Source organism: Mya arenaria, chromosome 15 (assembly GCF_026914265.1).
Source record: "Mya arenaria isolate MELC-2E11 chromosome 15, ASM2691426v1".
Classification (NCBI taxonomy): domain Eukaryota; kingdom Metazoa; phylum Mollusca; class Bivalvia; order Myida; family Myidae; genus Mya; species Mya arenaria.
The window spans coordinates 14,304,599-14,320,263 of NC_069136.1; the positions used below are offsets into that span (position 1 = coordinate 14,304,599).

General features: G+C 35.5%; 1 long non-coding RNA gene across 2 annotated transcripts; it reads right to left on the reverse strand.

The window, feature by feature from the left end:
* Positions 1-94: 94 nt before the first annotated feature.
* Positions 95-3,562, reverse strand: LOC128220555 (uncharacterized). Of its 2 annotated transcripts, none has more exons than XR_008258811.1 (5): positions 3,463-3,562; positions 2,909-3,002; positions 2,582-2,696; positions 1,353-1,403; positions 95-1,114 (listed from the first exon to the last, which is right to left on the reverse strand). It is a non-coding gene; the product is annotated as an uncharacterized LOC128220555 (long non-coding RNA). The 2 variants fall into 2 exon arrangements; XR_008258810.1 differs by having other exon boundaries at positions 97-1,114; positions 2,600-2,696.
* Between the last annotated feature and the right edge of the window lie 12,103 nt (positions 3,563-15,665).

A 15,665-nucleotide genomic window follows, 5' to 3' on the forward strand; every position in this document is an offset into this window, starting at 1 on the left:
TGACCTTCAAGTTAATCAATACCAGTTCTTTTGCTTTTAATAGTAACTTTGACCTTTATATTGATCCCAGAAGCCTAAAATGCAATCTCATGAAAGGTCTTCATAAAGGCTTTCTACATACGAAGTTTGGTCACTATATGTCAAACCTAGCTAAAATTATTTTACACATAAGGTGACTTTGAAGACCCTTCCACCAGCCCGCCCAAACAATTAGCTTTCAAAAACCCTGTTAAGAATATATAAATGTGCCTGACATAAGAAATAAAAATGAAAAAAGGGCAATAATTTGTATTTAGTTAAAATGGAGTTATGTCACCTTATTGTAAGATGTTCATCATTAATTGTGCAAGGTATTAAGTCCATTGAATGAAGGCTATTGAAGTATTAACCTCATTATGTAATGACCCTGAACAACTGTATGGAGTATTAAGTGACTTTAATGAAGGGTTTTGCAGTTATGAGTGAAAATCCCTATGAGTGAAAATCCCAACTTGGTCTTAAACTTTAACCGGACGCTAAAGCCAAAGCAGATGCTGAGGCGAGTGGTATAACCCTCCTTATTATTCAAATAGTCCAGCTAAAAATGTTGATAAGGTACATACCAGTTTGATATTTTGTCCATTTAAAAATATAACCACTGGAGGGAAGGCATTTATTAAGTTTTAATGCCAACCCCATACAAAAGCAAATGTGCCTTTTGGGGTGCAAATTAGCAAAAAAGCCCAACCATATATTATTAAAAATCTGCCAAACCCGGTGGTTATATGTTTTAGGAGAATAGCCCTAAGTGTTAATTACACTAAATATCGCCTTATTACAGCTTTGTTATTGACTTAAGACATGAGATGTTTATAATGTGTATTAGAGAGGTCCAATATCTATCGTTTTTGTTTAAGTCCCAGTCTAATCAAGATATCAAACTGGTATGTACCGGTTCTCCCATATTTTATTGAAATGATTCCAATAACACCCTTATCTCTGTTACTTAAAAATACAGTTGTCATAACAGAGCCCGTCCTCTTTAAGTCCACATTGGCAGTGAGATTAAATTAAAATGTGATTCTGTTCATTCTTCTTCAAACAGCATTCATCGTGAATCTCGGACATCTTTAATCTATTGGAAATAGAAAGAAGACCTTCATAGAAATTATTTCCATTTTCAGTTTTATGTATTTCATCATTATGGCAATTAAATAATAGTACAAATAATATCAAATTATTATAAAGATGATTTTGACTTCTGTCATCTTCATTGCATCTAATCCATCTACATTATACTATCCTTTTACAATTGACATCTTTTTTAAATATATATATATATATATAAATACTGAATGTCTAATAAACATTACCTGTAAAAGTGTCATGACTTGCACCCATATCTGTTTTAACTGAGTCTGTATCTGAAAAGAGTGCATAAAATCAAAGCTTCACATACAAATTAGCTTCATGTTATAAAGAAATATATAATGATGCTATGAAGTCAAACATGCACTTATAATAAACTAGAGGCCTATGTTCTACTGGCTGGGTTTGTGTGGTCAACATCACTGTTTTCGAAAAGAACCAACCCCTTATGGATTCTGAATACTCATTTTTTCATAAAGGCCCATAATCTTATCATTTCAAGGTTTTTCGAAAGGAACCAAGCTCTAATGGATATCAAAATACTGTACAAGTTTCATCAAAATACAATCAAAACTGAAGGCTGTATCATGTTAACGAGCAACTGCTTACTGACACACTGATTTTTTATACTATCAAGGCCCATAATCTAGGCATGCATGGGCGGATCTGGCTGGTTTTCAAAAGGAACCGAGCTCTTATGGATATGTAAATACTGTACAAGTTTCATCAAGATACAATCAAAACTGAAGGCTGTATCATGTTAAAGAGGAATTGTTTACAGACGCACGGAGGCACATACTACGTACACACTACCATCACATAAGACTAAATGACTAAACAATAAACCAGTCCATTAGTTGAATAATTAAATTATATGATTTGTAATGTTCAGTCAACATTTAATGTATTGCACAAGCTCATGGTTGTTTAACATGTTAAACTTGTTAGGAATTAAATATCCAGTTAATAAACATATTATTCTTTGGGTTTAATTGCTGTAACGTTTGTTATTCAAATTAAATGACGCAACATGTTCAAATGGTCAATTCAGCCCATTTCTAAATTTACCATTACCTGGTATGTTTGAATTGTGTTGACCAGGTGGATGAGGTTAATTTATATACATAGAAAAAACATGATTATTTCATTTGTAGTACCGGTAATTCTTTTGCAAGGCCCAGAATCACGCAATGCATATCATTTGGTAAACAACACATTTTTCAGGCATGTGGGAAAAGGCTGTGACCTGTACTTTTGTTTTTAAACTAATATACGATACATTTAAGGAGGTTGCAATTATAAGTAACTTCTACTTCAATGAAATCGGCTCGGGTTCATATAAATCAGAAAAAGAAAGATACAGAAATCAAAATGTTATATACTTAATACTCTGTGTACAGCACTGATGATGATTGAATAACTGGTTATATACAAAACATTCCATATAATTTACATTGCATCAGGGACCCACCATCATCTTCAGTTTAAGGGGTTTCATGCGCTGCAGATCCTTGACATGTGCAAGCTGCTATTGCCCTTCTCTCCATTTCTATCTCATTGGCTGCAGGCTGAAATTTTTTAGTCTGCTTAGCACATCATAGCCACTTGGCAGAAGGTGGAATGAATTAATATTAACTTCAGTTATTATTATATGCAGTTATGACAGTATACTATCCAATGTTCTTCTATTACTTTTGATGAAAGGTTCTCTTCAAAGGACAAAAATGATAATCACAATTCTAATTGAAAAATATTTGTAAGTCATTACATGTATGTGTACCTTTTTTTCTCACAACAAGAAGTCTGCACAGTTCAAACATTTATACGTTCTTAATGTTGTTACTTGGGATGCCTCCTAGGATGGCTCAAGGCACCTGCAGAGAAACAATACTTGTCAGATAGAATATGCATTCATATTCAAAACATTGGTTTATACACTCTTTTTTTATCTCACTATTTGGACCAAATATAATACCATAGTTTTATGATAAACATTAGGTTTATCTTTAAAGATCTTCCAACATATATTTATCCATATAAAGCACATAAACAAGGCAACCTGAAACTTAAGGATTTGATAAGAAATCCTCAAGTTTGTAAGCAGACAAAGTTAATTTGGCAATATTTGGACACATTGGTTAGAGTCTCATTGTCAATTAATGAAATAAATCAAATATAGAAATCTCACTTTCAGATAGCTTTGAACATAACTGTAAACGAGAAGTTGAGCTAGACACAGGAAAGGACAGTGCGATTTTAATTTTTTTCACTCTCGGGGGCATAAAAAATACACCTCAGAAATCAGTGAGATAAATTGGTTTTACTTTAACTTACCCATAAGAACTCGATCAGGCCAAAGAACATTTGGATTCCTCTTCACAAAGAATGGTGGGAATGAAAGATGGTGTGTACTGTCCCTTCTGATGCACTGTATACAGGAATGATACATGTCTATTAATCATTGTTATCACTAACTACATGAAACATGGCTTGAAACGGGCCAATTTCAGCACAATTAAGAGAAAATAAACAATATTTATATGCCCATAGAAAAATTGTTTGTATTTTGAAAGTCATTTTGAAACTCATATTCTTCACAAAATTGCAGTGTCCATTCATTTTCACTTAAGGCTTGATGGGATAAAATAGTTTTGAAACTATACCATTGAATTGCTTCCAATATTTTGGCTTTCCATGTCAAATATTTATTGTTATCATAGATGCAAATAAGTCATTGCCTTAACACAAAAGTAAGTACCTAAACAAGTAAATAATCAATTGAAAAGAACTCATATTGATAATTGGCTCCAAATGTAATCTTCTGTAAAAATCAACCTTGCCTTTGTGAGCATATCCCTGGATCTTTCCTGTGATGTTCCATCCTGAACATACTTTGGCTTTCACCATTCTGGAAATGCGGACAATGGGCCTGTAACAATTCAAAACAAAATTTTACAACTATAATATTAAATTGGGGTGGGGCATCATTTCAAGATCTGTTCAAAGACACAATTAAATCAGTGCCTGAATGTACAACAAGGCAATCCAAAGGACAGCTATATCCCCTGCAAATAACATTCTCGGATATCTGAACATAACGATATTTGTTATTCATATTGTGTGTACTAAGTGTAGGACCTTTAAATGTTAGATGTGACCTTGACCATTGAGTTATGGACACAGGTCAAGGTCACTGCAAATCATCCCAATGAGGACACATTTCTACCAGGTAATATGGTAATCCATTCCTGCAAGTTATACTCCAGACACGAGCATGTGTACTATGGCCTTTAAATGTCAGATGTGACCTTGAACATTGAGGTTTGGACCTGGGTCAAGGTCACTCCACATCATCTCAATGACAACATTTGTAAAAAGTTATATGGTACCCATCAATGCATTTGAAATATGGACCCGGATCAAGTTCACTGCACATCGTCTCAATAAGGACAACATTTGTACCAAGGAAAATGGTAATCCATTAATGCATAAGTAAGTTAAAGCCCGGACACGAAATGTTATGGACAGACAGACGAAATGCATTCCTATAATCCTCTCCCCACTCTGTTGCGGGGGAATAAAATCAGAAACTTTTTAACAATCACCATTCAATGTCCGTGGACTGGAGTTACAAATTCAAAAATATTACAACTTAAAGCTGCACTCTCACAAATTTACCGTTTTTACAACTTTTTTATTATTTGTCTTGGAATTAGCAAACTTTTGTGTCAATATCTGCAAACCAGTGATGAAAGACCGTTGGCAAAATGTCACATCGCAGATTTTCATATTTCCATTCCAAATTTAATGTTTTATGGCTTAGACGATTTAAAAAAATGCATAAACATCAATTTTGGAGAGGAAATATGAAAATCTGCCATCTGATCTTTTGTCATCAGTCTTTTATTACTGGTTTTCTGATATTTACGCCAAAAACTGCTCATTCCAAGACAAAAATAAAAAAGTTGTCAAAACGTTCAATCTGTGAGAGTGCAGCTTTAAGTCAATTTACAAAATATCAAGGTACTGAGTATCAGTGAAAGTGGCTTAAACTTTGGCTTTCAAGGGGCTTTCTCACGTAAGAAAAGTAAGATGCTGGGTTTCAAATTTGGCCACGCGGGTTTGAACCCAGTCTCCGACACATTTTTTTTATATCAAAGCGTTACACATTCTATTCGATAATTGTCCAGACATCAGATGGTCAAAAAACCCAGTAACTTCTCAAAAACAGCATAGAAATTTCCTTGTGAGCTACCATGAGGCAGATCATTTATAATGAAGATAAACCCAACAATTATGTCACATCACTGACATAAGCACAGTTTACCTGTTTAGAAATAGCACATAATGGGTTCCCAGTTAAAAAAAAGCATGGAATGATATGACCTTGCAAGTCATGTGATCATTTCATATCTTAAACTCAACTTTAAAGCATTGTAGCAATACATATAGCCCGGAATTAACATAACTGAGTTTTCCCATGCCGGTACAAATAAAAGGTGAATTTCAAGCTATTGAAATGCATGTAACAGTCCAATGACTCTATTGTTTCCAAAGTAAAGTGTATATATTACAACGGTTTAATTTTGTTTGTACCGGAGGATTAGGTTGGGTAAACCAGAATAGCTATAATTCCGGGCTACAACTATTTGCTGTGACTTTCAGCAGAGTTGACCTTCACTGTGTCTATGTCGTGACTAGCCTTTCAGTATACTAACCAAATCTGTGATATTTATATATATAATATATGCAAATTATATAGATGAAAAGCATTCCTTTGGCTGCCATTTTAGAGCACCTGCTGACACTGTATAGAAACACCAAACCTAATTGTACCCAAAGACAAAGCAATAATAGTTCCCATAATTGGGTATTGGAACCATGAGTTCACTGGACCACTTTATTGACTTTTACAGCAGGGTATGTATTGATCTGTAATTCATTTTTTTTTCACAACAATATATAAAAGTTATGTAAATTCTAGACAATATTTTTAATTGTGTGCAATTGTATTATGCGGTGTCCCTTTAAAAGATTAATAGTTTCATATCTAAATCATGCTCCAGTAAGAGTACTTAATTCTTTTAGGTATTGGATTTGTATCAACGCTGTTAATAAAACAGTACTGTCATATAATGAATACCACTGACACCAAAATGTGTGATTTAGGTGTATAAAATAGTGTTTTTGTTTACTAAATATGTGTCTGTTTTGATGGATTTCTCCAACTGTTTGAACAAACTAGTTTGGTCGTTAGCTAGTGAAAAGGAGTATAAACATTGTTTCACTAAAAGCAATATATAGGTACCCTATGACTTGATATCAATATTATTCATGTTTGAAGTGTGTGTGGACATTTTTCAAAAAAAAGAAAAGATTACTATTACTATCTTTTGACTTTTCAATGTTATAACCCTAGAGGGTATTTAGCCTTTCTCGTATGCAAGGCTCACGCCTGTCATTTTTCGGCTGTGAATTTTAACAAATTCACAGACAGGCTGAAAAACAGACATTTTTTTTCAAGTATTCTGTTTGTCATGTATAGTATACTATGAGAAATTCGTCCCTCAAACTGTCTGAAGAGTGACAATATTAAATTTTTGAAAAAGATGATCACACAAGTTAAATTGCACCAGTCAATTGTAACAACAAATTCCCAGGTCTGGGGGGGAAACCAATAACTGGTGCATTGCATGCCACTTCCATGAGACAGAATTGTCATATTCGGAGGCAATTGTGCAGAGACCATGAAAAATACCGTCATGTTTACATGATGAAATTAGACTTGGAAGATAAACAACCCTGAATGCTTTATTTAACATGAACACCTTGAGACAACCACCTTATAAAATAGAAAAAAATAGAAAAAGATGTAGCAAAAGGCAGATGTGGGAAACAAGAGTCCAGGTGCAATACCCTAGCTCTTTTACAAAGAGACCCCTTAGTTCCTTCACGGGCTAGGTGTGAAGCACTGATACACAGGTGCAACTTACCTAGACTAAACCAGTACTGAATACACCACTTTTTCAAGCACTACACTGCCAGGCACCAGACAAGGGAGCTACATGTACTTGTACCAACTTTTAAAGTATTTCAGTAAGAAGTGGCTTGGGAGTTTGAACCCTGACCTCCAACTCCTTAGGCGGACAACTTTACAACTGGGCATCGGAGACAGTTATAGATATCTACCGGCAGTATTTATTTACTGTGACAATTCACAAACATGTCTTTTTCATTTCTTAACTCCTGTGTACATGGTTGTAAACATCAGTTTTTTGGAGCATTTTAAATGTTTGACAACTATTTCCTCATGATAAATTGTTTTATTTTGTCCCATTACATGACAAGCAACCAACAATGTGGCTCTTACTTCTAAATAGAAGATTCTGATGTTGGTGATGAAATTCACATACCGTGACGTCAACTTTCATATAACCTGTTCTAATAGCCCCACAATAACTTACTGAGATGAAAAGAATTCAAACAGGAGTTATAGCAGGGCAGCTTAAAGAATAATTATGACATTACTGGTTGACCATATGTGGTATATTTCCAAACAGGGCACAAATACTGATCACCTACTAATTGTAACCAGCCCCCCCCCCCCAGGTCTGACTTTCGGTCCAGCCAACCCCGGGTAAAATCCCCGCCCTGCGGGGACAAACTGATGTTTAAACCCCGGCCAAATGCCCCCGCACCCCAGAGACTCTAAATAACGCCCAATCTCGGCTTAATATGGCCCTATGACAAAACCACCACGGTCACCTGGCCCTGCGGGGTCACCTGGAAAGTAAAAACACGGCCCTTTCCCCCGGTATACCCCAAGACCTGGGGGAACCGTGGTTACAATTGACTGGTGCATTATTTGATGAATACAGGGCTTGCCTTGGTCATTAATTTCATCTTGTTTGTCGAGTACTTTTTAAAAAAAAAAATGCCATTTAATGTAAATACGCTTAAAAATCATAATGTAGCACACGCGGGAATGACCTCAGAAGATTCATGTGCATTTTTGAGGTTTTGTGGTTATGTTAACTTCAAGATATTTATAAATATAAATAATCTTAACATTTGAATTGCAATTGTTCCAAAAAACATTTGAAACAATAAATAACTTGAGTGAGGCTTATGCACCAGTCAATTGTAACCATGCCCCCCCCCCCCCTCCCTTTCTGGGGGATAGCGGGGATTTTGACTTTCAGCCCAGCCAACCCCAGCTAAAATCCCCGCCCTGCGGGCACAAACAGATGGTAAGATCCCCGCCAAATGCCCCTGTCCGCCAGGGACCCTAGGTATATTTAAAGCGAAGACAAAACCACCTCATTCACCCGGCACTGTGGGGCCACCTGAAAGGTAAAAACACGGCCCATTTCCCCAGCTATCCCTGGTATATACCCCACCCACACCCCCGGACCTAGGGGGGCCGTGGTTACAATTGACTGGTGCATTACAGTAGTGTTTATTCAAAATAGCATCGGTATGATTTATAATTGTATTACCATGCAAGGAAACAGTATATGTGCCCTCCATAGCATAATTTAAATGGTGTTTTTCTTTTCATAATATGAACGATTTTTTTACATAAAAAAATATTAGGACGGGAATCTGTTGTCACATTAACCAAAGATGTTTCATACGAAATTTTAACTTACAACAAAAAAGATAAGTGTGAAACACTTAAAAAGTGTACGGATTTGTATCCTTAGCCTATATGTAGTCAAAGTAAAAACATAAAAAGAACTAACAAATATTGAAATAAAAAACATCAATTATTATTTTGGAATTGGATCGATGCCATTTTCACCGTTGGCTACGACGCTAAACTCAATTGAACAAAGTATTTAAATTACACACATTTAACACCACTTATCTTCTCATGATTTCATACAAACATGCAACCAAGTATGCGTAAGTCTCGTTACCGGCAACACATTTCCTTCTTCTAGGCAGCCATTTTTGTTACAGTCAGCATCACGGTAGTGTAGCACCGCGCATGCCCACACCACGTGACTATTTTAATATTCCATATATGGTAAAAACCGAAAAACTTACCACAGCCTAGTGTTAGAACCGAAATTTATTTGGTTTAAAGTGTTGGCAGGGTACGGGGGTTACTTCTCCAAGAAACTTTCTAGTTCGAAATAGTGCATTTTGGCTTATTGTATTACTCCTTTACCCCTAAACTGAAATAAAAAGTAAAAAAGGACGATTTTAGGGGAGGCACGCGCCGAATGCGCCCCCTATTCTATTTTGGTATTGTGTATACGAATCCTTGTCATTAAGCTGTAATTATTCATTAATCAGTAAGTATTGGGTTAAAACAAGATTGCTTTAATACAAATAATTAGGAAGTGTCAAATATTAAGCCAAACAAATAGCTAATTCAGAAATAGAATTATAGGATTGTTGCAAAGACCTATCTAGTTGCATACCCTACTGCAATGTCCTTTTCTGTACTAAATAAATCTGGTGCTCATATGGTCCTTGTTCTTGAATAAAACTGAATTTAAGGGCCAACGCCCAAACCGGGATTCAGATTAACATCTAACTTATTGAAGAAAATGCAAATAAAGAAATATTCCAAATCTGGAATTCAAACATGATCCACATTACTGTGTTGAGGCGGGTGCCGTCGTGCCGCGGCTCCGCTTTTATTAGTGTTCAACCGTCAGTCCCCAATAATCAAAACCTCGAGTTCCAAAAAACAACAACACACGATTGAACGAGGTCACGGTCCATTGTTCTTGTCAAATATTATTCAAGGGACAAGGGCCTGCTTTGAACACTCGTATGTCATTAAAGTAAACGTACCGTCCGCCCGAGACACTCAATATATAGCACCAAGGGAAGGTGACACCGGCCTGGAGGTCAGGGCAGGCAGAAACAGCCTCAAAGTGGACCGCAAGCCTATACCCATGATCTATCTTTGACCTTTTAACTGCAGCGAATTTGATATACGCTTTTAGAGCGGCTGAATTATAATAGTTAGCAACTTCTTTACATTTCATTTATTTCTCTTATCATAAATCACATCGTAATTGGCATATTTTGTTTTGGCAACTTTCAACTTTGAAAGGTATGCTAAACAATCTTACCAAGATTATTGTATTAGTCTTTGTATTAGTGCGATAATGAATAATTTATTTGTGGCACTTCTTTACGTCTATAAAAAGATGTTTTGATTGTTATTATGTTCCATGAACACTATCTACGAATGCCTGTCAATTTGTGCAACTCGTTAGGCTTGTAGAAGATTGAGGCTATAAGAATGATTGTGACAGGTTTATGTGTGTGCAAAATATTATGACAAAAGCGAGCTAATTAAGGAATAGCTCCAATGACCCTTTTGTACAGTATCTTAAAGACCATCAGCTCGCACTATAACAACTGTCTAGACTCGGTATGAGAACTTATTTCTTTAAAAAAAAACGGCAAATAAAACGTATAACTCTTTTTTAGAGATTCGTAGGTCGTTGCAACGAGATACTTAGTCGTTTCAACGAATAACTAGGCCGTTTAAACGAGATACGTAAATCTCTTGAACGAGATACTTTTTCGTTTTAAATGCCTAGTTTAAAGGCCTAGTTTAAGGCTTCTATAGGTGACCCCCCCCCCCCCTACACAAAAAAAAACACATAACAAACGTGTATTTGTACACAACCTCTGTTCATTGATCTTAATCTTTTTGCCAAATTGTCTTATCAGATCTCCAATCTGAGTATCCTGCTGTGCAGTTTGGCTGTTCTATTATAAAAAGGGACCCTAATAAGCCCCGAGCCAGTAAACGAATACACAGGAAATTGGCCCCTACTATGACACCAGTGCAATTAGCAGGAGATGTACAGTAGGGGATTATCATGCCATACATTCCTTAAAACTAGGGCTTTATATGAGGCTTAAACTAGGCCTTTAACGAGATACGTAAATCGTTTTAAGAGATTCTAAGTCGTTTTAAAATTCGTATAAACGAGATAAAAGGTCGTTTAAACCGAGATACGTACGCAAGTCGTTTTAACGATATATTGCAACTAAGTAAAACAAAAGTAAATTGCACATTTTTTTTATTCTTTTGGATATAACAGACGAGGCTCCTCAAGTATACCTGTATAATTAGAAAACGCATCACAACGTTTGTTAAATATATATATATATATATATATATATATATATATATATATATATATTAATCTTCTTTTTAACACATTTTCAGGTCGTGTTAGGACCAGCTGAGCACCACCCGGGATAGGGCAGTGTCGAGCTACCGAATGGGTTGTAAAATGTAGTAAATATGCACATACAATTCTCGATCAGCAATACATAGTTGAATATTGAAGCTTTTTTTTGGCAATTGTAGCATTTCCTCGCTAGTTTGGATCGAAGCCACACATGCATTACTGGGATGAAAGGAGAACACATATACCACTTGACCTTTTTGATGTAGTGACTCAAGATAATTCGCTTTAATAACTCAAGACATCGCACGGAGATAAAAAGAATCATGACTAGAATATATATAGATATATATTTAAGCGGAATAAGAAACCTAAAAAACTAGTGTATACGGCATGTGTTGTTTTTATTTGACTCTTGAGCGCAGTGTTACACTCGTGGGGAAATCTACCCAAGCGACAACTTTGTGTATATAAACGTAAATATAACCTCGTTGGTAAATTTACCCTCGGGGGCGAACAACCCCAAAGTCTCGAAGTTGGGTATATTTACCTCCCTTGGTTTTTAATTTTTTATACGCGACAATTGATTTGCCCATTGGTGTATTTTGATAAGGGCAGAATTTAACAGTAAATAATTGACAAATTAAAACAAAATCAAGTAAATAAATGATTTGAAAAACAACTTTAATTCACACGTTTATGAAATATCTCGGCAGACGGTTTCTTCAAAAGACTGAAATGTTTGAAGTACAATGTGTGTGTCTGATTCCATTTTTTTTTTAATTTGGCCATTTTCTGCTGATTTTCTGAAGTTGTCAACTTTAAACACATTCTTACTTTTTATTCGTTTTCCAAAAAGGCAAACATGAATACGTGCGTTGTTTTTAGGGTATGACTTGACATTTTTCTTTTCCTTATTATTTTCCCGTAAGTACTGCAAAATAATATTCCTAATTGAATAAGAGTTGTATGAAACAATTTATTTTAAACATTAGGATTCTTTTCCTTATTATTGTCCTGTAAGTATTGCAACATAATATACCTAATCGAATAAGAGTGGTATTGATTACAGATATTGATTCAATATCCAGGAATATTAGCTTTATCATACTACAAAAGTACTTATTGCCATAATTTGTTTGCATTTATTTTTTTAAATGTCCAATTTTCTCAATTTTGATAATAAACACACAAACATCCCGTCCTTACAATACCCCTGAGACCAATTTGCCCACGTTTATTTAATTGCCCCAGGTGGTGGCAATTCGCCCCATCGTCAATTGTTCGGCATATTAAGGGCAACACTAATTATTTATACATTTTGACCAAGGACGCTTACGTTCAATGAAAGATTGGTAGCCTGATTTAGTAATACATGAACAGTCGAAACTCGTTGGCTCGATATCTCATGGCTCGATATCCTCGTTGGCTCGAACCAAATTAAAAGGACCGATTTTTATTTACTCTTTGTTCATATAAATTTCGATCGGATGGCTCGATATCTTGAGGGACAATATTTCTCCACGCTCGAAGTCGTTTTCGCGGTCCCAAAAGAGAATTTCACACTTTGATATGGTTGCTTGGGTCGATGTTATTTTCGCGGGTTCAGTTAAGAATCTCACACCTTGATTTGTTTGATTGGCTTAATTTAGCACAAGGCGCTAATCGATTAAAATTGCTTGACTGATATTATAATCATTATCGAATTTAAATGTTTTAACAGTTTGAATAAACATGCCATCACTTTAAACTCTGTCTCTAATTGTTTTCCATCCCTAAATTACTATGCATTTTGATATAACTATTAAGCTATGTTTGTGTTACCCACTGTTTACAATTGCTTGTTTTCACATAAATGTATTTTTATTATAAATAAAAAAATAAAATGATATTTTGTAAAAACGAATAAGTCATATTACGAAATTTAGGGTGCGTAACTATGCCCATAAAAACTCTTCCTTCTCTTGCGGAGATAGCGTAGCCAATAACAAACGAGGTAAATAAGACTTTATGTAACAAATGAAAAAATAACATTCTGTAAGCAATCCTGCTTGGCTCGATATTCTCGAGGCTCAAAGTACTTTGGCCGGTCCCGAGGATATTGAGCCATCGAGTTTCGACTGTATAGTGAAATGGTATAGGTAATATGGTATGCGACAATTTAGCTTTAAAAACCTCGCAAATACAATAGATCTTGTAAGACTTAAGAATTTAGACTTTTCCGTTTGAATACAAATGAAAGCTCATGATCATTCACGCCCTAAATAAAACATACTCTGTAAATTTGCTAAACTAATAAAATGTCAATACTTTCCATCACTCTCTCAAACCCGTTAAAGGGACTGTACACCAGATTTGCACCAAAAAAAGTTTTTTTCTGTAACGAATTTCAGGACAATTATCTAATAGAATGTTACGCTTTGATATCATAATTGAAAAAAAAGTACCAAAACGTAAAAAAAAACATTGTGACGGAGACCGGGTTCGAACCCGTGTCGCCAAAATTCCAGTCCAGCGTCGTATCCACTGAGCTACGACGGCTTACTCTATTTGGGTGACATAATTAAGCTATACAACTACCTCGGTAATATCACGTGATAACACCAACTAGCCAATCACGCATAAGGAATGAATTCTACCCGGTAGACATACCCAGTAATCTTTTTTAATGGAAAAAATACGAAATAACTGCTAAACTTAAATAAATTGTAAACTACGTGGTGCTTTAGTTAAGAAGTTTCAATGCATTGTACACATCAATGCCAAGTTAATGTCAGTTTTCGACAGTTTTCTTTTTTTTTTCGCCATTTTATCATACGGAGTACAGCCCCTTTAAGCTTCAAGTATATGTTAGATCTACAGAAAAAGGAGCGAGGCCATAGGCCGAGAAAGCTCGCCCCATCTCTTACTTATTTAGTGGTCGCACTAAGTTGACCCACTAGCTCCGCCCTTAGTGTAGTCACGTGTTTTTTTTTTGGCGCGAAAGTTAATCCGCCTAGGCGTTAGCTTCATTTAATGAGTGTCGGGCAATGGTAAATTGTCGCGATTTCGTGAATTTGATATAAAAGCAAAAAAATTGATTTATGTTTGTGCAAAAGGGAAAAGCACGGAAACATGAACGCTTATAACACTTTTCGTTTAGAATTAACAAATTGTTGATATTTAGATTATTAGAATTAATTAGCCTAAGGTATGTTTGCATAGTACAAAACTTTACTGGGATGACCTCGTTATGTTTTTTTATTTATAATGATCAACAAAATATTGCATATTTTAATACTGAATTTGTTTGATGTGTCGTATATCCTAAAGAGCATTTGAAAAACGTAAATGAAATTTGTATTTGAATATTGTCACATAAATATTTTTTATTATACGATTTGATAGCTGATTACACATTTATTTTCGGGTTCATGACGTAACCTACAACTGCCTCTAGAAAATGGCACCATTAACTGTCAATCATAGTTACTTCGCGCATGCGCAGAGGGCAGAGCGATATATAAAAAATAGACGACTTTACCACAGATCGACAAAATACTCTATACGTAAATAAATGTTAATATTGACCGTCAAATCTGCTCTACATGATATAGAGCTGCAGTAAGGAAGGTAAATCCTCGATTGTCATTGACCCACAAAAATGGGCGAACACTTAATACGGAATGTAATGTTTAATGTTAATAATATTTTAAGTAAGTGACGTGTTTGTTAAAATATACTGATTTGTAAAGTCTTAAATACCAATTAAAATGAAAACTAAATAAATAATTGCAAAAATACACCTGAAGGTGTCGCTGTACACGAAATCCGATCGATATATATATAACGATCACATGATGCTCATGTGATTTATAAAGCGATCGATGAATGCATTGGGTCAAGCCGGGTTGACAACGACTTATCGTAGTCTGAGAGGAGTTAATCGTGATGAATCGGTGGACGTGCACACAATGTTACATGTCTTGTACGAATGCTGCCAAATACCCTACAGTGGAAATACGAATACTGGCGATTGTACCACGACTGGAATGCGAATAAAATCGATATGTGAATGAGCAGGGGAGAATTCTCACGACTCCTCAAAAAGATGCGAAGCAAGTCGTTTTAAAACAAAGAGCAGTCCTTTCCATTCGTGCTTAAACGTCATAAAACATAAAGTGACGATTTACCATGGTCATCCACAATTATCCACCATATACCTATCCTCTGCCCGTATGTTTATGCTCGATTTAGTTACGACTGAACTACGATTGTGTTATGTTTTTGACCAATTAAATCGAGGCTTCATCACGACAATTTTTTACAGTTCACCTGGGCACGTTCCAATAAAGATATAATAAATATCGTAACCCAGGGGTGGTA